General features: G+C 41.0%; 1 long non-coding RNA gene across 2 annotated transcripts in view; it reads left to right on the top strand.

Moving 5' to 3' along the window:
• The first annotated feature begins 585 nt into the window (after nucleotides 1-585).
• Nucleotides 586-10,121, top strand: part of LOC147350428 (uncharacterized) — a 35,873-nt gene continuing 26,337 nt past the window's right edge. The window contains exons 1-2 of one of the 2 annotated variants that reach the window (XR_015148843.1): nucleotides 721-861; nucleotides 5,737-5,795. This is a non-coding gene — a long non-coding RNA (uncharacterized LOC147350428). Of the gene's footprint in view, nucleotides 862-5,736; nucleotides 5,796-10,121 lie in introns of both variants that reach the window. The other variant, XR_015148842.1, reaches the window with a different exon arrangement.

The raw sequence follows: 10,121 nt of genomic DNA, 5'->3' as shown, positions 1-10,121 counted from the left end.
CTAGCCTGTTTCATTAAATTCACTAGATTTTTTCTGGTGATCAAGGAGATTCAGAAGCTTACTTCAAGACCTTTATACCAGCGAGTTGTAGACCTGACTATTCAAGCTCAGGCTTGCCAACTCAGAGTGTAATGTATACTCCCAGGGCCACACTCCATCTCTCTCTTAAAGTGCTCACCTTCCCAGTGGGGCTCCAGTGTCAGGTGGTAAGAATGTTCATCTCTACTTGTCTTTAAGGGCAGAATGAGGATTAAATTAGATTACATACGTAAAAGCCCTTGTTAGTCACCAATACAACCCACAAATGAAAACCAGTATTGTTATTTGTAAATAATTTTTGCAGAAATATCTATAAACAGAAGTCCAAGATTAAAGTGAGATTTTATTACCAACCTTTCCAGGTCGAGCCTCAACAAAGGTCCTCTTGCTACCCTCGCCCCCCGCCCCCACCCTGCCTGTTGTTTGAGCCAATAGAGCAAGGCCAGGTCTGGTTCCGAAACAGAGGAAGGTTTTTTGCTTTGTGCAGAGGATGGAGAGGTGGGAGTTCCCACTCTGGAGCAAATGTTCTTCCCGCAGGCCTGTGGTGGGGTGGGGACATGGCTGCTGTATAAGGATAACTTCAGAGTGTGTGAGAGGGGGCAGAGTTCGCCCCAGCGCTTGCGCAGCTGTAGCTACTCAGGCTCCAGATTGCAGTGCGGGAGAAGCGTCTCTGCACACGGCCCACTGCTGCTGGCGCCATCTTGGATCTGGGCGTCCTGGTAGCTCACCAAGCTGACGAGTTCTGAAGTGCTGGGTATGAGGCTTCTGCATGTGACCCCACTATGAGCAAGTGGAAGTAGTTGAAGCACAAAGGATAAAGAGGTTAGACTTTACTACCAGATTCTGTTTTTATTTTCTGGGGATTGCTAATGGGCTTTGCTGTTGACTATTTCTCTTCACTTTAAAACGTTAAGTTGGATCACCTTGTATCTGGACTGTGGCTGATAATTGAGTGTGTGTAGGGACGGTCTTTCCGTTGGTAGTTGCTTTTTTTGTTGGGTTCAAGTGGAGCTGAGAAATTACTTTTCCTGGAGGTTTGAAATTTGCTTGTGGCTTTTAATTTATCCTGACAAGATTTAGAAAATGTTGCCAGGTTTCAGTCATACAATACTTATTTTCAAATAAGTATTGCTGTTTTATTATTAATAATACCATTGCATAGAAAAGTTACTGATACGTAACACATGTTCATTAAATAGTTGGTTAGAAACAATTAACAGATATCTAGACTTCTGATTTTCACTCTGTGAGTGGGCATGGAGGTGTATCTGAGGAAATATTCTTGACTGGGTAAACTGAGGCCAGTCATTTACCTCTCTAAACACAGTGTGAGTTGGAGGATAATTGTGATAATGTGTATTGAAGTGTTTGGTAAAATTTAAAGTCCTGTCCCAATGTTAAGGACTACAGCCGAATTATTTTGCTGCCTCCTGGACTGTATAAAAATATGGCTTCGCAAACATTGAGAAATCCTTATGAGGAAACAAAACTGCAGCATCCTCTCATCTGTCATTCCCCAATGTCATGAACTGTACTTAGTGTTTATGCCCACCCTTCCCCATCGGAGACAAAGAAATCACTCTTACGGCTGTTGTTTTCCCAAGTAACAGCCTTATCATTTGTATTGCTTTGAGGAAGGCTGTGTTGGAATCACTCATCCCAAACCCCTGTTTTTCATCAATCACTTTTTGGCTGCAGAACCCCATGGAGGAGACAATATCCAAATTGCTTTCAATCCAATAATTCACCCCAGACAACAATAAAAAACAATGACAGCAAATTTAAACCCAAGCACTTGGTGTTAAGTGACCCATGCACTGGAAGGTGAGCAACCATTTGCTGGGATCCTTGTACCGCCTTACTACTACTACTACGTTGCTTCAGTCGTGTCCGACTCCACGCGACCCCACAGACGGCAGCCCACCAGGCTCCGCCGTCCCCTGGATTCTCCAGGCAAGAACACCGGAGTGGGTTGCCATTTCCTTCTCCATGTACTGCCTTAGATCTCTTTGTTTCAGAGGCTAGGCAATGGACTATGGTTGTCATCTTTGAGAGTTTTTTCTTTTCTTGAAAGTGATACAACTACTTTCTCTGTGTAGGCTTGAGACTGTGATCCTCTTTTTGTTTGAGCTGGGTTGGCAGGGACTCAAACTTTGTTATCTCTTTCTTCTCCTGTGGCCTGAGTGTTGAGGCCAGTCAAGGCCAGAGGCATATTTTAAAATGAGGTCTAGGGCAGTCTGCCTCCTTTTGGTCAGAGCCCAGATTAGTCTGGGCAGGAGAGGCCATTCTCCTGCCCAGACTTACATCCTGGTGAGGAGCTGATCTTGATACATTTTCTTCTGACTAGTGGTCCTAATATGGACTGGAAGAGGGTCCCACAGAACCACGTGATTCCTGATTTTCTGGGCATCCCCTTTCCTGTCAATGAACAGTGCACAGGAATGCTGTATTATGCAACAGTGATTGAGTGTGCATTTGTATTGATTGGAGAAAGGCGATAAACAAGAATGGCCCCATTAAATTCCACCCTCAATAGTTGATGGATTGAGAGAGAGCTGTGGGAGAGATGGGTTTGACTTCAACTTCTCAATACCAAAGTTACTTCAGAAACAATTTGTGGGTAAATAACACAAGTCTCCAAAATTAGTATGCTTACTAAAAGGCAACTACACCCAAAGGAAGCATTTCTGTTTGAATTTAATTGATTTAAAATTAGCGTTCTCTTTCTCTTGATGGCTCCATTCTTGTTTACTGGGAAAACATTTGTAGCAAAACACATACTGCCTGTGTACCTGAGAATTGATATTCTCACTGGCAAATACTCTCCACCATGGAGCCTGGATACATATTTGCCTCAGAGACCTGAACCACTCTGAAGGAACTGTTCAAGTCTCCCAAGGAAACACTGTCGTTGCTTGACAAGAATGATGCTGATGTTTAAAATCACCTTTCAGATCATTCCTAAGGATGTTCCTTGCCCTCTCAAGCTACTGAACTTGTGGACAATGGCAGAAAATATTCTGTTAGGAAAATGTTACTGTTAAGCTGTATTGTTGGTTCTCCCCCTTCTTTTCCAGATTGTTGGGAACATGGAAACTAAAGGAATACATGATAATTGGTTGTCTAGTAAGGACTGTTTACTAGAAACAAATTTTTGTTTTCATAAACCCTCTGTTGCTTCTTCATCTGAAAGAAGGAGAATATTCTTTAGGGAATTCATAGCATGCAAAGAATTCTAAGAAATGGGTGATGGATGTACATGAACATTTTAGATAAAGGTTGTAATTTACCTTTAGTTCTCATTCTTCTAACAGTTTAAACACAAACGTGTGTATGTGTGTGTTTCCTTTTTACAAATGTGATGCTTGTTAATTGTGGAAAATAAGAGTAAATAGAAGAAAATAAATGTCAGTCTTAATCTTACTATCCAGAGGTAATTTTTTAATGTTTCCTATACCTATAACCTGCAGTGTAATATGTTAATAAAAAAGGATCCCATATATATTCTTATTCATAATTTATATTCTTTTATCATTTACATAGTTTTAATTTACTTTCGTTCTATTAAATGTATTTCCATGTTCCATGCTTTACATTATTATATTAATAGCTTTGTAAAATTTTATCATGTGGTATGTTGTTCCCTAGAGGAAGAAGTGGCAACCCCTCCAGTGTTCTTGCCTGGAGGATTCCATGGACAGAAGAACCTGGTCGGCTACAATCCATAGAGTCACAAAGTCAGACACAACTAACCATGCATGCATGTTGTTGTTCAGTTGCTAAGTTGTGTCTAACTCTTTGTGACCCCATGGACTGTAGTCCACCAGGCTCCTCTGTCCACGGGTTTCTCCAGGCAAGAATATTGAAGTGGATTGCCATTTCCTCTTACAGGGGATCTTTCTGACCCAGGGTTGAACCTGCGTCTCCTGTAGTGGCAGATGGAATCTTTACCACTGAACAACCAGGAAAACCTCATCGTATGCTATACCATTCCCCTGTTGTTAAATATTTAGAGTACTTTCCAATTTTTCCAAATTCTAATGTTTTGGTAAATATCCTGGAAGCTGAGCTTTGGTGTTTCTTTAAGATAAATGGCCAGAAATGGAATGTCTGAATCGATATGCAGAATTTTTAGACTTTTGCTATGTGTTAAATTTCCATCCATAAGTTTTGGGCCAGTTTTATTTTATCACCAGAAATCTAAGAGAGTGACTATTTCTTCAAATCTTTGCCAGCATTAGGCATTTAAAAATATCTTTTCAACCCTATGGAAAATATTTAGACCACTCAAAACTGATGCAACAGTAAGAGGAACACTAACAGAAACATAGTTGATGTCTGTTATGGACTGAATTGTGGCTACCCCCTGCCTCAGTTTCATACTTTGAAGCTTTAAACCACCGTGTGACCATGTTTGGAGATAGACTTTTAAGGAGGTAATTAAGGTTAAATGAGGTCATAAGCGTGGGGCCCTAGTCAGATAGGATGAGTGTTTTTTTAAGAAGGGTAAGGAGACACCAGAGAGTGCTCTATTCACACAGAGAAAAGGTCATGTAAGGACATAGTGAGAAGGTGGCCCTCTGTAAGCCAGGAAGAGAGGCCTCACCAGATACCAACTTTGTGATGTTGCAGGAAAGAAAGTGGGGTGTGAGAGGATGGACATATCCCGGGTCACATCTGAGCCCCTGGGATGGTCGCCAAGTGTGGATTCTTGGCTTTGCCCAGGAAAGAATTCAAGAGTGAGCCACAGTAAAGTGAAAGAAAGTTTATTCAAGGAGGAAACATACTCCATAGACAGAGTTTCGGCTGTCTCAGAAGGCAAGAGAGGCAGGAGAGGCAGGAGAGGTCCCAGGGTTATGGGGTTGTCAGTTTTTATAGGGGTGGGTAATTTCATAGGCTAATGAGTGGGAGGAGTAGCCCAGTATTTTGGGGAAGGCGTGGGGATTTCCAGGAATTGGGCCACCATCCACTTTTTGACCTTTTGTGGTCATTCTTGGAACCATCATGGTACCTGGGGAGTATCATTTAGCCTGCTGATGTGTTACAATGAGCATATACTGAGGCTCAAGGTCAAGTGGAAGGTTAGTCCATCACCTTGGATCTGCTACCGCTAAGTTGCTTCAGTTGTGTCCGACTCTGTGCGACCCCATAGACAGCAGCCCACCAGGCTCCCCCGTCCCTGGGATTCTCCAGGCAAGAATACTGGAGTGGGTTGCCATTTCCTTCTCCAGTGCATGAAAATGAAAAGTCAAAGTGAAGTCACTCAATTGTGTCCAACTCTTAGCGACCTCATGGACTGCAGCCTACCAGGCTCCTCCGTCCATGGGGTTTTCCAGGCAAGAGGACTGGAGTGGGGTGCCATTGTCTTCTCCGATCTTGGATCTAGTTGGTTCTAATCAGTTTACATCGTGTTTCTTAAACCACCCAGCCTGAAAAGCTTGTTGTGGCAGCCTGAGTTGACTTATACAGTATCCTTGTAGATTGTTGGCAAAGCTCAGGCATTTTGCATGGCCAGAGGCCACTAAGAGATATTTAAAAAGCACAGAAACAACACAGTGGAAACGCTGACATGAGAACACTGAGATAATGTAATTGGAAGTGGAACTCTGAGCTAGTGACACTACTGTTAAGGTGGTTACAGAAAGGAGTGCCTCCTACCCCAGTCTGAAAACCATTTTTTGGTACCTCATTTTGCAGGCATATCTTGGAGATATTGTGGGTTTGGACCACAGCAACTTAGAGAATATCGCAATAAAGTGAGTCACACAGCTTTTTTGATTTCCCAGTGCATGTAAAAATTATGTTTCCACTATACCATAGTTTGTTGTTTGTGCAATAGCATTATCTAAAAAAAATGTACATCAGTTCAGTTCAGTTGCTCAGTCATGTCCGACTCTTTGCAACCCCATGAATCGCAGCACACCAGGCCTCCCTATCCATCACCAACTCCAGGAGTTCACTCAGACTGACGTCCATCGAGTCAGTGATGCCATCCAGCCATCTCATCCTCTGTCATCCCCTGCTCCTCCTGCCCCCAATCCCTCCCTGCATCAGGGTCTTTTCCAATGAGTCAACTCTTCGCATGAGGTGGCCAAAGTATTGGAGTTTCAGCTTTAGCATCATTCCTTCCAAAGAAATCCCAGGGCTGATCTCCTTCAGAATGGACTGGTTGGATCTCCTTGCAGTCCAAGGGACTCTCAAGAGTCTTCTCCACCACCACAGTTCAAAAGCATCAATTCTTTGGCGCTCAGCTTTCTTCACAGTCCAACTCTCACATCCATACATGACCACAGGAAAAACCATAGCCTTGACTAGACGGACCTTTGTTGGCAAAGTAATGTCTCTGCTTTTGAATATGCTATCTAGGTTGGTCATAACTTTCCTTCCAAGGAGTAAGCGTCTTTTAATTAGCACTATCTAAAAAAAAAGTACATACCTTAATTAAAAATACTTTTATTGCTAAAAATAAGTCAAATCAGTAGTACCATTAAACATTATTGATCATGGATCACCATAACAAATATAAAAGGAATGAAAAAATTTGAATTATTGCAAAATCACCAAAATGTGACACAAAGACACAAAGTAAACAAACACTTGGAAAACTAGCGCTGACCGACTTGTTCAACACAAACTTGCTACGAACCTTCAGTTTGTAAAAAGCTTAGTATCTGCAAAGCAAAATAAAGCAAAATGCAATAAAACAAGGTATGCCCATATTTATTTATTTTTTAAATAGAATTGAAAGGGCTCCTGCCTGTAGTGCAGCAGAGTTGAGAGCTTTTCCTTTTATTTCCTCCTGTTGTTCTGGCTACCCTTGCCTAAGAAAAATCTCTATATAACCTAATATAATATCCATATTTTACTGATATAAGTCCCCTGTATGTCAAACATGCATAAACTGGTTGGTGTTTTAGACACATATTTCATAGAAGAACTGATTGTAACCCACTCCATGACCTCATTTTCCTCAACTGAAATTTAAGGAGGTTGGGAAATATCAGTGAGTTTTAAATTTGTGCTTTGAATAATACCTAAATGCTTGATTCTCCCCTGGGGCAGTATCAGTTGGACTGTGGGACTGGGGTTGGTTGTGGTATAAATGTAGCTGAGATCTGGTACCCTCTCCTTCCTTGCTTTAAAAGAACAGCTCTGCTGTTTATTTGTTACGTATGATTTTATTTGGAGAAAAGGTCTGTTATGGACAGGCTTCCCTGGTGGCTTATATGGTAAAGAATGCAATGCAGGAGACAGAGGTTTGCTCCCTAGGTTAGGAAGATCCCCTGGAGAAGGGAATGGTTACCCACTCCAGTATTCTTGCCTGGAGAAGTTCATGGACAGGGAAGCCTGGTGGGCTACAGTCCATAGGGTCACAAAGAGTCAGACACAAATGAACGACTAACACTTTTTTCACTTTTATGTTATGGACTGAACATTGGTTTCTCCCTAAAATTCATATGTCGAAATCCTCACTTCCAAAATGATGGTTTTTGGAGGTGGGACCTTTGGGAGGTACATAGGTAATGAAAATAAAGCGCTCATGAATGAGATTATTTGTACCTTTAAAAAGGGGACCCCAGAGAGCTCTCCTGCTCGTTTCTACCATGTGAAGATACAATGAAAAGATTGGCATCTGCAGCCCCAAACTTGACCGTGCTGATGCCCTTATCTTGGACTTCCGGTCTCTAGAACTGTGAGAAATCAATGTCTGTTGTTTACAAGTCACTCAGTCTGTGGTACTTTGTTATAACAGCTTGCAATAATTAAGTTCTTTCATCTTAAAGGACTTAAAAATCTTAGGACAAGCTGATATTAAGTTTCCTTCCAATTGTAATTCTGTGATCTCTAAAATTTATTACTTGTGTAAGACTTTGCATAGTTTATAACACTCTTAAACATACATATTCTTTTTTTTTTTTTACTTTTTAATTTTTTTTTTTAATTTTTATTTTTAAACTTTACATAATTGTATTAGTTTTGCCAAATATCAAAATGAATCCGCCACAGGTATACATGTGTTCCCCATCCTGAACCCTCCTCCCTCCTCCCTCCCCATACCATCCCTCTGGGTCGTCCCAGTGGTCTAGCCCCAAGCATCCAGTATTCTTATCTAGCCTGTTCACTATCTATTCACTCCTTGAAGTAGTGTGGAGGTATACCATCACTCTGATTTCATATACTTGGTTATATTAAGTGACTTCTCTAGGTCTTACAACTAGATAGAACTAGAATTTAAACTCAGATCTTCTGACTCTGAACTTCATCATTTCCCCACTACTCCTGTGAGAAGGAGCTATGAGTTACGTTCTTAGAAGCTATAAGGAAAATAAGGAATAGAATAATCCTAATATTTAAAAGTCCAATTAAAAAGTACAGTAAAGTACATGTGTTTTTATTTTTCAAAATATGATTCTTTAAGATTGTTTTTCCATTTATTCATCATTGTTTTTAATCTTAGTAAGAGGTATGTCTTTTTGGACATGGGGTCTACAGTGGTCATGACTGTGAATCTAGTGAGTTTGAATAGAAGGCCATCATTTTAAGAACTGCAGATGTGGACTTGGGCAGACATGAATTGGGAGTTGGGGACTGATGTATGTGTACTGCCAGATATAAAGCAGATAGTGGGAACTACTGTTCAGCACAGGGAGCTTAGCTTGGTGCTCTGTGGTGACCTAGTTGGATGGGATGGGGGGCGGTGGGAGGGAGGGGATATATGAATACTTACAACTGATTCACTTTGTTGTATAGCAAAAACTAATACAACATTGTAAAGCAACTCTATCTCCAATAAAAATGAAAAAATAAAAAAAGAATTCTATTAATCAGCAAACTCTAATTACAAATAAGGATTCCAAGGGAAAAGATTTCCTGAGTTTTGACTTTGCAAACTTAACATTTAGGAACTGGCAAACATTATCTCTTCCCAAAATGCTTAAGACCTCTCTTTTCCAGTCTTCATATCTTCTTCATATCCAGTAACAAATTATGCTTTCCTCCCTTCAGTTCCATCAGCTTTTATTTCATGAAATATAAATTTTGCATATTGTCAAAGGATCTACTTTATTATACTCACTTAAGCAGACTGTTTTCCAATTTCTACCTACACCCACATGAATTGACTAGAAGAGCCTTCATTGTCCTTCACCAGAGTCCTTCAATTTGGATGTCTGTTTACTGCTCAAAAATGGCAATCTTTGAACTAAATCCTTCTTAGCTGACAGTGACTCTTCTGTGCTGCTTACCTATTTTTGGAATAAGATTGTTGTACTTCAGGGCCCTTCATAACACTCTGCTGCAGGAAAGACTGCTGTTCTTTCATTTACTTTCTGTAGAGCCATAAGAAGGCCCATTGAACACAGAGTAGTCCCTGTCTCTGACTGTGCCCCTTTCTGTCCTCATCTCTGCCTTTCTGTCTCTTTTGCTCTTTCTCTCACCTCTTCAACACTTGCATTCCCAATCCTGGCTGCAGGGAGCTTGAAGAAGAAACCAGAATTCAGCTCTGATTTGTCATTTCTCTGGAACACTTGGTAGGCAGCATGGTATGTGTCCCAAAGATGGATGTACATTTTCCCTCTCCTGAATTTGGAATAATCAAAGGAGGCATTCCTCCATTCAGTGAGAGAGCAAAAGCCTGGAGCCAAATATATCTTCTGATTTTTGTGGATGCACAAACCCGCAAAAGCTTAATGGAAAGGAACTTGGAAGGAGAGGAAGATGGTCAAATTGCTTTAGGCGCCCTGCTTGATGACTTTTAGGTACTGGATACATGTGTCAATTTGTGTGAGTGATTTAATGGTTTCCCTTTATGACACTGTTAATCATCATAATTATAGTAACTTACATCTGTGTAGTGCTTTACAGTTTTCAAAGCATTTTTATATCCATTATCTAATCAGGTCTCACAACAAACTGGGGAACATACACTTGCCAAAAGAATGGTCTTTTTGCTGGGAAAGTCATTGTTCTTGAGCATGCATCTTCAAGAAGGGATGCATGAAGAATGTCGGGGGAGAAAGGAAATACGGGGCCAGGGAAAGTCAGCTGAATCCAGAGGGACTGGGCAGATTATCACCCTGTCC

This window comes from Bos grunniens, chromosome 20, assembly GCF_055505025.1.
Source record: "Bos grunniens cultivar Pamir isolate PY7600 chromosome 20, Bosgru_T2T1.0, whole genome shotgun sequence".
Lineage (NCBI taxonomy): Eukaryota > Metazoa > Chordata > Mammalia > Artiodactyla > Bovidae > Bos > Bos grunniens.
Note: the sequence above shows the minus strand (reverse complement) of the source record. Positions and strands in the feature narration are given on the sequence as shown.